This window comes from Balaenoptera musculus, chromosome 1 (genome assembly GCF_009873245.2).
Source record: "Balaenoptera musculus isolate JJ_BM4_2016_0621 chromosome 1, mBalMus1.pri.v3, whole genome shotgun sequence".
Classification (NCBI taxonomy): Eukaryota; Metazoa; Chordata; class Mammalia; order Artiodactyla; family Balaenopteridae; genus Balaenoptera; species Balaenoptera musculus.
In genome coordinates this window covers 18815001-18829236 of record NC_045785.1, presented here as the reverse complement: position 1 = coordinate 18829236, position 14236 = coordinate 18815001, and positions in this window count along the sequence as shown.

Below are 14236 nucleotides of genomic sequence, written 5' to 3'. Positions count from 1 at the left end.
AGTTAACATTCAAATGAGGTTTACTCCGGTGCCTGGCACATAGGCAGTGCTACATAGTATTAGCCACTGTCAGTCTTCCAGAAAACTGGAAGAAGTTCAGAGGCTGTGGTTCCACATGTGGGAACCATTGGAGAGAATGAGACGCATAAGGGCTGGTGTAGCCGGAGGTACTTTAGACTTCATGGAGGAGAAGGGAGTTTAATCAGGCATTTGCCTGGGAGAAGGAAAGTGGAGAGGGCTTTGTGGAGAGGAAAGAGGAGAATGGTCAGGGTAGACACAGGCCAGGGTCTGGTTAGGCGAGAGGGTATTGGTTGAGGGGCAGAGGGAGGAATGGGGCAGTGCTCGACAATGGGGGCAGGGCCAACAAGCAGGCTGAGGGACCCCAGCAATCATGTCTCCAGAACCTTCATCAGAGAGATGGGAACGCTGAGGCCAGAAGGAAAAGTGACTTCTCCAGGGAGCCTTGCAGGCCCAGCCGGGGCTCGGCCACACGTGCTGCCCGTCGTGCACTTCTCAGAGCACCCAGGCCCTCCACGCCTCTGCCTCTGCAGCCAGATCACACCTCAAGCCAACTGAGATGGGCAGGTGCTGCTTCCCTTCTCGGCCAAGCAGAAAAAACCCTGTGGCTCCCCAGGCTCCCATCCCAAGGTCTCAACACCCAGAGAATCGAACCAACTCCCTCTTGCCAGAGTTAACGGCAAATGCACCTCTTCGCAGGGTGGGCGAAGACACTGGCCTCCAGGCTGCAAAGACCCCCCAGACTGTCGAGGGGCAGGAGTGTATGCCAAGGATTCAATCACCTCTGTTCTCTGGTCAGTAATTAACCAGGCCTCATCTGGGCAGTGACGAGCATGTTGGGTCCGTTAGCTGGGAGCACGCTGTATGCACCACTCCTCTGGGGATCACATCCAACTGTTTGCTCTGGGAAGTGGGTGGCAAGACTGGCCAGCCCAGCCCCCATCTCCAGGGGACTGGCCTTGAGGCGGTACTGCTCTGGGTAGGAGACCCAGGCCTCCCCTGGACTGAGCGGTGGGCAGTGGGCAGCCAGCTCATTCACCAGTGGCCTAGGCCATTCCCACCGAGAAGGTAAGGCCAAGGCCACCCAGGGGGCAGAGGCAGTTCCTGGTTGGTACAGCCCTCTGCAAAAGTCATCCATGAGGAATGTTGCCTGCTTTTGTCATTTGAAATAAGATCTCCAATAAATTGGCCAGTGCCATGTAGGCTGATAAATATTTTGAATATCACTCCAGATAATGCAGAATCCATAGCTTGGGAGATTATCATGAATTAACCCATCAAATGACTTAGATAGCCCTCTTTGCTTCCAGAATAATATTCATCTCACCAGTCGTTTTGAGAATTTGCTGAGATCTATCAGGTAAAGGCTTAGCACAGAGCCTGACATAGAGTAAGCCCTCTGTCCATAGAAGTATGCTGTATTGTTGATATAAGTTATTGCTCAGCTGGGTCTGCCCTTTCTAGAATATTCTATATCCCAGCATTTCCCAAAGGGTGCCCAGTAGCACTCTAGGCCTATGAGAGGCTCCAGTATAAAAAAAATTCTAAGGTCAAGTAAATTTGGGAAACTGCAGATACTTGGAGATTCACAACGTGCATTGACTAGTAAAAGATGGTTGAAAGCCTGCAGTACAGAAATAGGATTAGCATTGTTTAACCTCTAAATCTCAGGGTTCCAAATCTATCTGACCACGGGACTCTCTTGTTCTGGTGGGAGAGTCAGGTGGGTGGGTTAACATCAATGGGCATCGTCCAGAATTCACTTTGGAAACATCTACTCTTCCTGGCCAAAAACAAGATAGGATGATCAAGTAACGATAGATGATAGATGTACTTGTGTGCCTCTGTGTGTGGGGGTGTGTGTGTATGTTTCATCCACAAACTGGTCCTGAGGGTCATTTTCAAAGAGGGACCCATCATTTGTGCATGACATGGAAGGCAGACCAAGTCTTCTGAGATGTGTAAGCTCCCAGATGGACCGTGAGTTTACACCATGCTCGTCTTAGTCTCACCTCCTTCCCTCATGGAAGATGCAAAGTGATGTCAGGCAGTGTGAGGTGGGGTCAACCCGGGAAGGCTTCCTGGAGGAAGGGAGTGTTGAGCCAGCTCTTGTTTAGGAGGGGTGAGGCCCAGATGGGCAGGGAGAAGGGTGGAGGTGAAAACGGCACTCCCCTTGAACACTTGGCACCTTCCACACCATGCAGAGCCATGTCAAAGCCCAGCTGTTGGCGCGCTGCCCTGGCTTCCAGCCCTCCCTCCTTCCCCTCCTCCCCTCCCAGGTCTAGAACCGCCTCCTGAGTCAGCTCTGGGTTTCCTGCTAGGGGGGTGGGGTCAGACCCCTTCCTGCTCTGGGAAGGGAGGCTTAGCTTTAGGACTCCAGGGTCCCCTCCTTCCCTCCTCCGGGGCAGGGACAATGCACAGCCTGAAAAGAGCGGAGAGTGCAAGGTTCTGTGTCTGCTCCTCTCCACCAGGGAAGCATGACCTCAGTCCTGGGGTCAAACCTGAGGCTCAACCCTCTCACCACGGTCTCTCCCCCAAGGGAAAGTGCAGGCCGAGGAGGGAGCCCTGGGAGTGGGACCCCGACCCAGGCTGGAGGTAGGACCAGAGAGGGCTTGGGCCTCACCAGAGGCCCCAGAGCTGTGCCTGGGAGTGAGAGGTGAGCAGGGAGCGGCTGGGGTGGGAGAGGCCCAGTGAGCACAGACGCTGGCAGGGCTCCTCCACCCCAAGCCCAGGGGAGTGGTGTGAATCCCTCCCTCTCAGCTGACAGGGCAGGGCCAGGAGCTAGCGTGTAGGGACCTGGAACTGAAAGTCAGCAGAGAGTACGCACCCCAGGGACCCTTGCCCAGGTGGAATCCCAGCAAGCCCCGAACTACCCTGGAACCAGCCCTGCCCAGGGCCATGCTTCCCAGAAAGGGGGCCAAGGCAGAAATCACAGAGCCCTGGCAGAGGGAGAGGGCTCTGGGGCCAGCCAGAGGGACACGTTCTCTGAGCGTCTGTTAGGTTTCAGGCCCCGAGCTTGGTTCCGGGAACAAAGTAGGGACGCGAACCAGGCCTGGCTTCTAACGGGCTGTGTGGCCTTAGCCAAGTCACTCAACTTCTCTGAGCCTCAGTTGCCTCAACTGTAACAAGGTATCCCTAACCTCCCCCCACACCTGGCTGCCTGGGTTGCTGAGAAGTTTAACTGACCTAAACCTTGTGCTGTAAGGTATGTGACACCCTGCAAACAGCAGGTGCTCAATAAAGTTGCTGTGTCAAATCTGCCCTCGACCTGTCTCTAGATGGGAATCCCAGAGCTCTCTGGGTGCCCCCGGCAGGAACTGCCCTACCCCTCTCTGGTGCTCAGTTCCGCCCTCTCTGAAATAGGGTCACAGTGGCTGTGCTGGCTACTTCCTAGGATCAAATGAGAAAGACCTTGAACCCATTAAAAAGGCCTTCCCTGGGGCAGAGAAGGAACAGCATAAGCAATGATTTTCAAACTACAGGTCACGACCCATTTTGAGCCCAATGTAGCTGCTGCAGCCAGGATTTTTTTTACTTTGTGGACTACAAAAAACAATATTGAGAGCATCTCACGTGGTACAGATATGTTTTTAGCTCATGAAATCTGTATTCCAGTTAAGTTTTGATACCACGTGTGTTTACTGAGTTAGGATGTAAAGTGTCTGTTTTTCCGTGGGTGAGGAAACATTGGAAAGCCACTGGGAGTCGTTAAGAACACAGGTCTGGGACTGGATGGATCTGGGTTTGAATCTCCACACTGCCCCTTACTCATGGAATGACACTGGGCAAAGCACTCTAGCTCTCCGTGCCTCAGTTTCCTCACCTGTAAAGGGGGGATAAAAATAACCCAGACCTTTTTAAAAAGGACTGCTGGGAGGATTAAACAAAGTCCTTAGAATGGCCTGGCAGGTGGCTCAGTGAATATTAGTGATTGCCATCAGCCTCAGGCCGAGGATAAAGTGAGGCCTCGGAGGAGGTAGCCTCTGAAAGTGGGGAAGGGGTCTTCAGCCCCCCTCCACTGGGGAAGGTCATTCCAGCCCCACACCCCCATTTCTCAGATGAGAAGACTGAGGCCCTGAACCAGGGAGATGAGCTGGAATCTCACCTCCCGCCTCCCAGGCTAGGCCTCTTAACTGTGAGGCTGGTCTTTTAACTGCCTCTTAGGGTCGAAAGAGCACTTAACTCTGATTTTCTGATCTGTAAAATGGGGCAGTAAATAATCAACTTCACACGGTGGACTAAATGAAACTCCACATGCAAAGTGCTTCTACAGCTCCTGACACAGAGTCAGTCTCAGCAAGTGTTAGCTATTTTCACTCACAATATATTGCTCAGTTTTTTAAAAAGGCAGGTTCTAAAACGATGTCTACAGTAAGAGTTCACTGTGTAAAAGAAGAAGAAAAAAAGAAAGGTGTGTGGTCTGTGTGTAATTCCCAGGAATTGATCATTTCTACGTGGTGGGGTGACCCATACATCTTTGCTTTTAGTTTGTTGTATCTAAAATGTCTAGTTCCTAATTTTTCTAACAGCTAATGTGTATCTTTTTATGAAGAAATAAAGAGGGACTTCCCTGGTGGCACAGTGGTAAAGAATCCACCTGCCAATGCAGGGGACACAGGTTTGATCCCTGGTCTGGGAAGATCCCACATGCCATGGAACAACTGAGCCCATGTGCCACAACTACTGAGCCTGTGCTCTAGAGCCCACGAGCCACAACTACCGAAGCCTGAATGCCTAGAGCCTATGCTTCGCAAGAAGAGAAGCCACCGCAATGAGAAGCCCGCGCACTGCAATGAAGAGTAGCCCCCTCTCGCCGCAACTAGAGAAAGCCCGCACAGCAATGAAGACCCAACACAGCCAAAAATAAATAAATAAATTAATTAATTAAATTTAATTTAATTTTTAAAAAGAAATAAAGAAATTATTTTTATTAACCTATAGAATAAGTACTACCCAACTCAGCTGACTCACGTGACATGCCGCTTTCCACCGAAAACCAGCAGGTGTGTCATTGTGGTTTGGGGCACCAGAGCCCTGAGAAGCAGCCCGCTTTTCATTTTCTTTTTCTCATTTGTTCATTGTTTTCTTTTTCTCGTTTGTTTGTCATGACAGCTGATGACTTACTGGTGGCATTCTGTGTAACAAGCACATGCCAAAGATTGCAGATTTCATACACGGAGGGAGGGAGGGCAGGCGGCAGAGGCATGCAGTAGTTCATCAGGCCATAAGTCCTGGCATCTCCTGTGTACAAACTGGGGTTGCCAGTGGAGGGGGATAAAAGTTGGGGACAGATACTCTCCAGGCCTTGGATGCGAAACCATGGAGGGGAACCCGTGGAAGGGGGTAGTGGGCAGTGAAGCAGGAGGGGTGGGAAAAGAGCAGTGCGGGTTCAGAGGCTGCTTCCCAGCTGACTGGCCCTCTTCCAGGGCCTTCCCATGAGGTCATCTTACTCTAAGCGGCAGTGTGCGTGTGTGTGTGTGTGTATGTGCCTGTGCATGTGTTGGGGGTGCTGAAGGCAGCAGGGAGGAGGTGATATTTGGCCAAGAAAGGGGTATGGAGTTTGAGGAACAGTCCATTTTGGCCACTGAAGGTGGAGAAAGTTGGACCCAAGATAGACGCTTTAAAACAGGCATGTGCTTTGGTGAGGCTCTAGTGTGGAGGGTTACCACAGGCATCCGGAAATCACCCCCTGCCCAGCACCCTGGTGGCCCGTCCTTCCGTTATAGCACGTTTGCTCTGCACTGTCGTGGCCCACTGGAGTGCTGTCTCGTCCCCCCCAGGGCTGTGCCCCTTGAGGCCTGGCACAGGGTCTGCTTCCATCTCAGGCTGGCCCAGCGATGGGCACATGGCCTGGCAAGTCACAGGTGCTCATCACAGGCCAAATGAGAGCCTGAGTCTGAAGATGAATGAGGTCTGGGTGGCAAGTGACTCACTCAAGCCTGAGGCTGGGGAGACCCGGCTTCTGGTTTCTCCTTGAGCTTGCCCATGACCCGAGCCTGGGCGGTTCATGGAACACGTGTCTGGCTTCCGTCCCGTCCGCTCAGTGGGGTTAGTGGAACCCACCTCCATCTCTTTCCTGCTTGGAAGAGGAAGAATTGGGAAAAGGGTTCCTACAGAGCTGAGGGGAAGAGAGAGGACATGGGACACATTCCAAATTGACACAACATGCAAAAGGAAGGCCGCCGGCACACGCCTGGTCACTTTGGGGAAATCAGCAGCAGCTGGGAGGCCAGACAGTGAGGAGAGGCTGGCTGGGGCCTGGGATGCCAGGTTCAGTGTTTTGGCTTGAATCCATAAACAGGAGGAGGCCAGGAACCGTATCTGAGAAAATAGGACCAAACCCAGTGAAGAAAGCTGAGACACTGTTGTTTGGGAGGAACAAAGAGCTCGGTTTATTGTGCCAGGAAAAAGGGGTCTAAGTGGCTGCCAGGACAGTCCTTGGAGGACACTCCTCCAGAGGAAATTTCTCCCGACTTCCTGAATCTCTGCAGGCAATAGAGATATAAATGTCAACAGTGCCTCCTGCTGGAAAGCCCCAGCATTACAACATCTCTGTCCTGGAGGTCAGAAATAGCAAGGAAGGGGGTATGTTCTAGAATGTTTGAGCTGGAATAATACAGGCCAGTAACTATTACTGCTGCTGCTGCTTTTCTGGATTAAGAGCTGATTGTGTCCCAGGTGCTGTGCTAAGTACACCTCTTGTATTATCTCATTTAACCTTCACAACAAACCTATGAGATAGGAACTATAATTCACCCCATTCTTCAAATGAGGAAACTGAGGCAGAAAGGATAAATTACTCTTTCTGAGGTCTCAAGTTAGTTTGTAGCAAGATTAGCTTTCTAGCCCAGGTCTCTCTGACTCAAAAACCTATGGTTTTATTATCTACATTCTTGGCACGCCTGTCAAGTCCAAGGATGATAGAGGGATTTTCCCTTTGTATCACCTCCACTTGGCTGGTAAAACCCTGGGTTGAGAAGGATTCTGAGTGTCATGATGAAGCAGTGATGTCCGCCAGGGATGCTGCAAGGGATGTGGCAGAGTGTATGTCAAGTATGTTTTCATCTCTGATATAGTCTACACTGCTATGTAGTGTGATTTTTTTCAGTACTCCCAAGAAAGGGATTAGGGCTCAATCTTTTTCTTTTTCTTTTTTTTTTTAAATATTTATTTATTTATTTAATTTTTGGCTGCATTGGGTCTTACTTGCAGTACGCGGGATCTTCGTTGTGACATGCGGATCCTCTGCTGTGGCATGTGGGCTCCTTGTTGTGGCGTGCAGATTTCTCTCTAGTTGCGGTGCATGGCCTCTCTAGTTGTGGCACACGGGCTCCAGAATGCATGGGCTCTGTAGTTGCAGCACTTGGGCTCTCTAGTTGTGGCCTGCATGCTCAGTAATTGCGGCCCACGTGCTCAGTAGTTGCGGCACGCGGGCTTAGCTGCCCTGCGGCATGTGGGATCTTCGTTCCCCAGCCAGGGATCTAACCCACGTCCCCTGCATTGGAAAGCAGATTCTTAACCACTGGACCACCAGGGAAGTCCCAGGGCTCAATCTTCTGACCTCTATCTTCGCTCATTTACTCAGTGACCTAAAAGGTATCTCAAACTTATCATGTCCAAATATGAGCACTTGATGTACACCTCCAAGCCATCCTCCCATCATCTTCCCCATCTAAGTACCAGGCATCACTGGTCTCTGTTTGCTCAAGCCAGAAGCTCTGGTATCACCCTTGATCCTCTCTCCTTTTCACACCCCATAACCAATCTTTCAACAAATCCCATTGGTTCTACCTTTGAAATATATCCAGAATCCAACTACTGCTCATCACCTCCACAGCTCCCAGCACCATCCTCTTCCCTGGACTCCCATAGCAGCCACCTAACCAGCCTTGCTACACGCACCCTTACCCTCTTACACTCTAGCCTCCACTGCAGATGGAATCCGTAGGCCTTCTTGGTTTTCAAAGTACTTTTACATAAGTTACACACACACACACACAGAGTAAAAAAGGACAGGGAATTGTCACCCCCACTTGACAGATGAGAAAAACTGAGAACAGTTATGTAATTGACCCAAAGACACACAATGGGGAAGCTGCAGACCACGGCTCCTACCACGATCCTGTACCCTGCCTTGGCGCTTCCAGACGTGCCGCTCCAACTCCCAGAGCTTCCTATGGGCACATCTGAGGGTAACCCTCCCCAGGGGGTGCAGGAGGTCCAGTAAGGAGAATATCAAGGAAGTTGGGAGAGATGGCCTTCTCTCCACCTTGGAGTGCTTCCAGAAAGCTCTCGGTTCAACACAACTTCTCACAGTCAGGGTCACTTTCTTTTGGTGTGTGGTTCCCCCTGGTGCTCACGCTTGTGAAATGCAGTTGATTTCCTAAGAAAGCTTTTGGGGGATCCAGTGCGCTTGAAGGCTGGAGGTCGTACCTGGGGCTCTTCTGACTGCCTTCTCAGAGGAGATCCCTCCCAGATAGTCTTCTGTTCCTTAGAGACCACAGTGGGTGTCCAAGTGGGTGAGGGCCATGTTGCTCCTTTCAAAGCTTACCCATCCACACCTTCTCATGGGAGCCCAAACTGGTACAACTGTTCTGAAAACAGTCGTTAAAAAAAAAAAAAAATTAAGATTTAAAAACAGGTTTTAAATGACATGCTCATCATATAATGCTAAGTGAAAAATTAGTACCAAAATGTGTATTAAAATACCATCTATGTACACATAAATCAAAGATAGACAGCAGTGAGTCTCTTTAGGGAATGGGGTTGTGTTTTTTAAATTTTCTGTATAATTTTCTACACCTAGCAGATTTTACTTTTCTACAGTAAAGTTTTACAAAAGAAAAAATAATGATAAAGCCCTTTCTATCTGGTGTCCTGCCCCTGTTGCCTGCTGCAAGCTGGTCAGAATTCAGTGAAGAATGGGCAAGTTGAAGATTTGTCCACTGGTGGGCACATATGTGCATTCTAATGGGAACTTCTGGACACCGTGCCTTACCCATGCATTTCAGAGTCCTGGCAGTGAGCAGAGAGGGAGGAAGGGGTTCCTTGGGGACCAAGAAACCTTAGGTCCCAGAAACAAAGAAACAGGGAACCCAAAAGAAAGCTTATACTTTCTACAGATAAAGATCCCAGACTTAAAGATTGTAGCATGCCAAAGATCACACAGCCAGAAGGTGGTAAAAAAAAAAAAAAAGAAAGAAAGCTTATAACCAAGATTCTCAGGCAGCAAGAGAAAAACAGATTGCAGAGAGATCGTGTATATGAACATGCCCTGGATCAGAGAGGTAACTGGTATGCTCAAGGTCACACAGCAGATGTTGACAGAGTGGGTTTAGTATTCAGGCCACCTAATTCCAATTCCTGGGTTCTTTCCCCACACCAGCAACCCGGAACTTTCAGAAAACTCCCGTACAAATGCAAATTAGCACAACAGTAAGAAAACACTATTGGCAAAAAAATTTAAGTTTGACGAGATCAAAGGTTGACAAGGATGTTGGGGAGAGGAGAATCTCCTGTACACTACAGATAGGAAATAGATTGGTTCAGTCCTGTGAAGAGCAATTTGCAATATCTGTTAAATTATGAAATGTACACACCCTGTGACCCAGTAGATCTACATCTCTGTTATCTACCCCAGGGAACATCTGCCCAAGCGTGTATGGTGTACAAAGGTGATCGTGGAGGCGGTTTGTCATCGTGGAAAAGTAAAAACATTCTAAATATCCATCAATTGGAGATCAGTTAAATAAAATATGGCACATCCAGACTGTGAAATACTTTGAGCAATGAAGAAAAAAAAATGGTTTCTATGTACCAATGTGGAAAGTTCTCTACGAACTTTTGTTGAGTGAAAAATGCCAGAAGCAGGTTGCAAAATGATAGAGTAGGACAATTTATAGAAAACAATGTATATAAAAACCACGCACAAAGACACACAATATATTTTCTATGGGTTCATGAAAAATCACCCCAAACTGATCATAGCAGTTACCTTGGGTGTGTATGGGCGGGGGAGGGGGGCGGAGGAGAAAGGACAGAGGATTATGTGTTAAAAGGAAAACGTATTCATCTATTGCGTGTGTAATTAAAAATTCATTATTAAAAATAAACAGATACGAGAGAAAGAAAGAATAAAAGGGAGGAAGGAGACCCCAGGAGGATATAGCACACAGTAGGTCGGCAAGGGGGCGGATGGAAGAAGCGGGTGGGAGGCGAGACTTCGGCGCGGAGATGCGCGGATCTGGGGCCTCAGGTGCCCGCCTGGCCGCCTCCACTTTCCCAGAAGGAGGGGCGGGCCGCCGGGTCTCTGCACGCGCAGCCTCGGTCCCTGCACGCCCGCCGGCCTGCACACCTGGGAACGGCTGTCGAGTGCCTGGGGGCTTTCCCAGGCCGGTAAGGAGCGATAAAGGCAGGTTTGGAATGAGCCTGGCAGTTCTTACAGGAAAGGGACAGGGTGTTCTCGGAGGAAAGCGGTCCTGCCCCTCCTCCCCCGCTCCCTCTGCGCCCCCGCCCGGGCCCATCGAATGGGGCAGCGCCAGACTTGGAGTCCTCTCACCTCAGGGCCAGAAGGTTCCAACGCCCCTCAGCCCGAAGCAGGAGAGGTTGAGGCCAGAAGGGAAGGAGGAGGGGCCTTGCCAAAGATTAAGGGTTGAGCCGAGATGGGTAACCACGGGCTCTTTCCAGGCTGCCATAAGCTCCTGGATTCAAACCCCAGCTCCATCTCTCTCTACCTGTGTACCCTTAGGAACGCTTACCCCCTCTTTATTTGAGATATAATTCACCTACTATAAAATTCACCCTTTTAAAGTGTACAGTGTTTAATATATTCAGAAAGTCATTGCAACCATCACCACCAATTCCAGAACATTTTATAATCACCTGAAAAAAAAAACCCATACCCACTAGCAGTCATTCCCCCATTCTCCTGCCTTCCCCCAGCCCCTGGCAACCACTAATATACTTAATGTCTCTATAGATTTGCCTATTTTGGACATTTCATAAAAATGGGATACACAGGGACTTCCCTGGAGGTCCAGTGGTTAAAGACTTTGCCTTCCAATGCAGGGGGTGTGGGTTCAATCCCTGGTTGGGGAGCTAAGATCCCACATGCCTTGTGGCCAAAAAACCAAAGAAACATAAAACGGAAGCAATATTGTAACAAACTCAATAAAGACTAAAAATGGTCCACATTTTTTTAAAAAATGGGATATACATGTGGAATACAACATGTGGCCTTTTGTGTCTGGCTTCTTTCACTTAGCATAATGTTTTCAAAGTTCACCCATGTTGTAGTATGTATCAATACATAATTCCTTTTATTACTGGATAGTATTCTGTTGTATGAATAGACCACATTTTGTTCATCCTTTCATCAGTTGATGGAAAGTTGGGCTGCTTCCAGTTTTGGGCTACTATGAATAATGCTGTTCTGAATATTCATGTACAGTTTTTGAGTGGACATGTTTTCAGTTCTCTTGCGTATGTACCTAAGAGTGGAATTGCTGAGTCATATCATAACTGTATATGTAACCTTTTGAGGAACCACCAGAATGTGTTTTACAGCAGCTGTACCTTATTATATTCCCATTAGCTCAGTTTCTTAACCTTTCTGACCCTCAGTTTCCCATTGGCAAAGCATCAGTATTGATACTTACCTTATAGACTGGCTGTAAGAGTTAGCTGAGATAAAGGAATGAAAGCAGTAGCACATAGTAGGTGCTCAATAAGTGGAATTATTATAATTAGAAAACCTATAGGATTCTGAGCCTGTTCCTTTTGATTCCCTTCAAATCTGACTGGACATCTACTCCACATTATCCCCATTTATTTACCTACTTCTTGAATTTCCCTTCAATTAACTTTACTGTGGAGCTAAGTTCCTGCTGCCTGCACTGTCTCTCTCTCTCTCTCTCTCTCTCTCTCTCTCATACACACACACACACCATTTAATAAAGGACTAAGCCAAGCTAAGTGGAAAGGTAAAAATTCTCCCACCCTGCAACATGTATGTTAGAGCTGGAATCAATTACTATGGTGGTTCTCAAAGTGTGGAACCCAGACTGGCAGCACCTGGGAACTTGTTAAAATGCAAATCCTCAGGCCCCACCCCAGAAACACTGAATCAGGGACTCTAGGGATGAGCCCCAGCAATCTGTGGTTTAACAAACCCTCCAGGTGATTCTAATGCACACTAAAGTTCCCAAATTACAGATGAGAAGACTGAGGCCCAGAGAAAGGATGTAACTTGCTTAAGGCCATAGGGTGATGAAGACTGGAAGCTTTGGAATCATGTGGTCCTGGCTGCAAATTCCAGCTTCCCCATTTCCAATTGTGTGACCTTGGGCATGCCCTTTAGCTTCCCTTTACTTCAGTATCTGTCTTAGTCACTTCAGGCTGCTATAACAAAATACCATAGATTGGATGGCTTAAACAACATTTATTTCTCACAGTTCTGGAGGCTGAGAAATCCAAGATCAAGTGTCAGCCAATTCTATTCCTGCTGAGAGAGCTTTTCATGGTTTGCAGATGGCAGAAGTCTTCTCCTCATATCCCCATATGGCCAAGAGAAAAATGATCTCTCTTGTGTCCCTTCTTCTTAGGGTGCTAATCCCATTCATGAGGGCTTCACCTTCATGACCTTATTACCTCCCAAAGGCACCATCTCAAAATTCCACCACTTTGGGGGTTAGGATTTCAAATATGAATTTTGGGTATAATCATCTGTAAAATGGGAGCAGCATACACCTGCTCCCAGGGCGGCCACTATTCTGCACTAAAGGTAGAATGAGGGCTGGAGCTCAGGCCTCCAGATTTCCAGGCTGGTGCTTTTATCCCAAGGAAACTGGCTGTCACCCCTGCACCATCCAATAAGAAAGTTCCAGAGACCTTAACATTTGAAATGTTGACATGGAAAGGAGGGCTTTGTTTTATTTGGGGAGGCCTCAAAAGGAAGAGTCAGATGACTGGCGAAAATTACAAGGAGCTAGATCAATTTAAGGGAGAATTTCCAAACTGGAACTGTTCAGAAACAGAACTGACAGCCCCAAAAGGTAGTGAGGGTTCATCACTGGAGGATTCCAAGCAGCACCTGGATGCCTATCTTTCCAGGGTGGCAAGTTGGTGTGGATGATCTCTGAGGTCTCCTCATATGTAACCCTCTGTAGTGGCTATGTGCTGTTTGTCTCCTCTGCATCCATTCTTTGGGGAGTTGCCCATCTTCCATTCCACATGGTTGGAGGGGCTGTCAATCAGGGTGTTCCATTCATCCCTCGCACCCCAGGGCACAATACTGAGACTAGCCAGTTAGACTATTCCATCCTCCCTGACCACCTTGATTGGTTCAGGGAATGGCATGTGACCCAAGCCAAGCCAATCAGAATCTTTTTCTGCCAGAGCCATCCCAAAGCCACATCCATTCTTGAATTTCCCAGTCTGGTGAGCCTGCAGAATTCCTTTTTGGCTGAAGCCATTTTGGGGTTTTTGCCCCTACCACTGATAAAGTCTTCAGTAATACTACCATATAAAAATGGGCTTTCCTGTTCTTGTTTTGAGGCCTGCCTCCCCCCAACCCCCGACAGCATTGCATTAAAACAAGAGCAAGAAAAACAGCAGTCAAGACAACAGTAGTTTCAACCCATTTAAAATCTTTAGTCTCTTGAAAAAAAAAAATGCTAAAACATATTCCAGTCCTAACACAGAACAAAAATTTTAAAATCCATTTTCTCCATCTCTCTCTTCATCTCATAGTCATGGTAGCTGTCTCCTAAACTTGCTTCTTTCTTCTCCAAACACCTAAGCCCCAGTTGGCTCTTAGCTTTTTCCTCCTCACCTACCTTTTCCAATGTCCACTGATCCAACATTCCTGGACCCTTTGCTGGCCCAGGAAGGAAAGAGGGAAGCTGTAAGTCATCATACAGTAATGTGGTTTTATACACATTATTCTCGGGGTCAATGGAAGAGGTATGATTGTAAAATCCCATCTATGGAGGGAGGTATGACTGTGAAGTCATACTTTCAGAAGAGATACTGAGGTCTTTCAATTATCAGTTATATGCCAAGTTCAGCTTAGTAAATATTTACAGAGTGATTATCATGTGCCAGCTAAGAGCCAGGAGTGGGGCTGAGTTGTCTTGGGCATCTGGAAATGTGTTGACTAAGCCCCAGACATTAAAAGTCTGTTACTCATTCGTCATTGAATACCTACTATGTGCCAGGC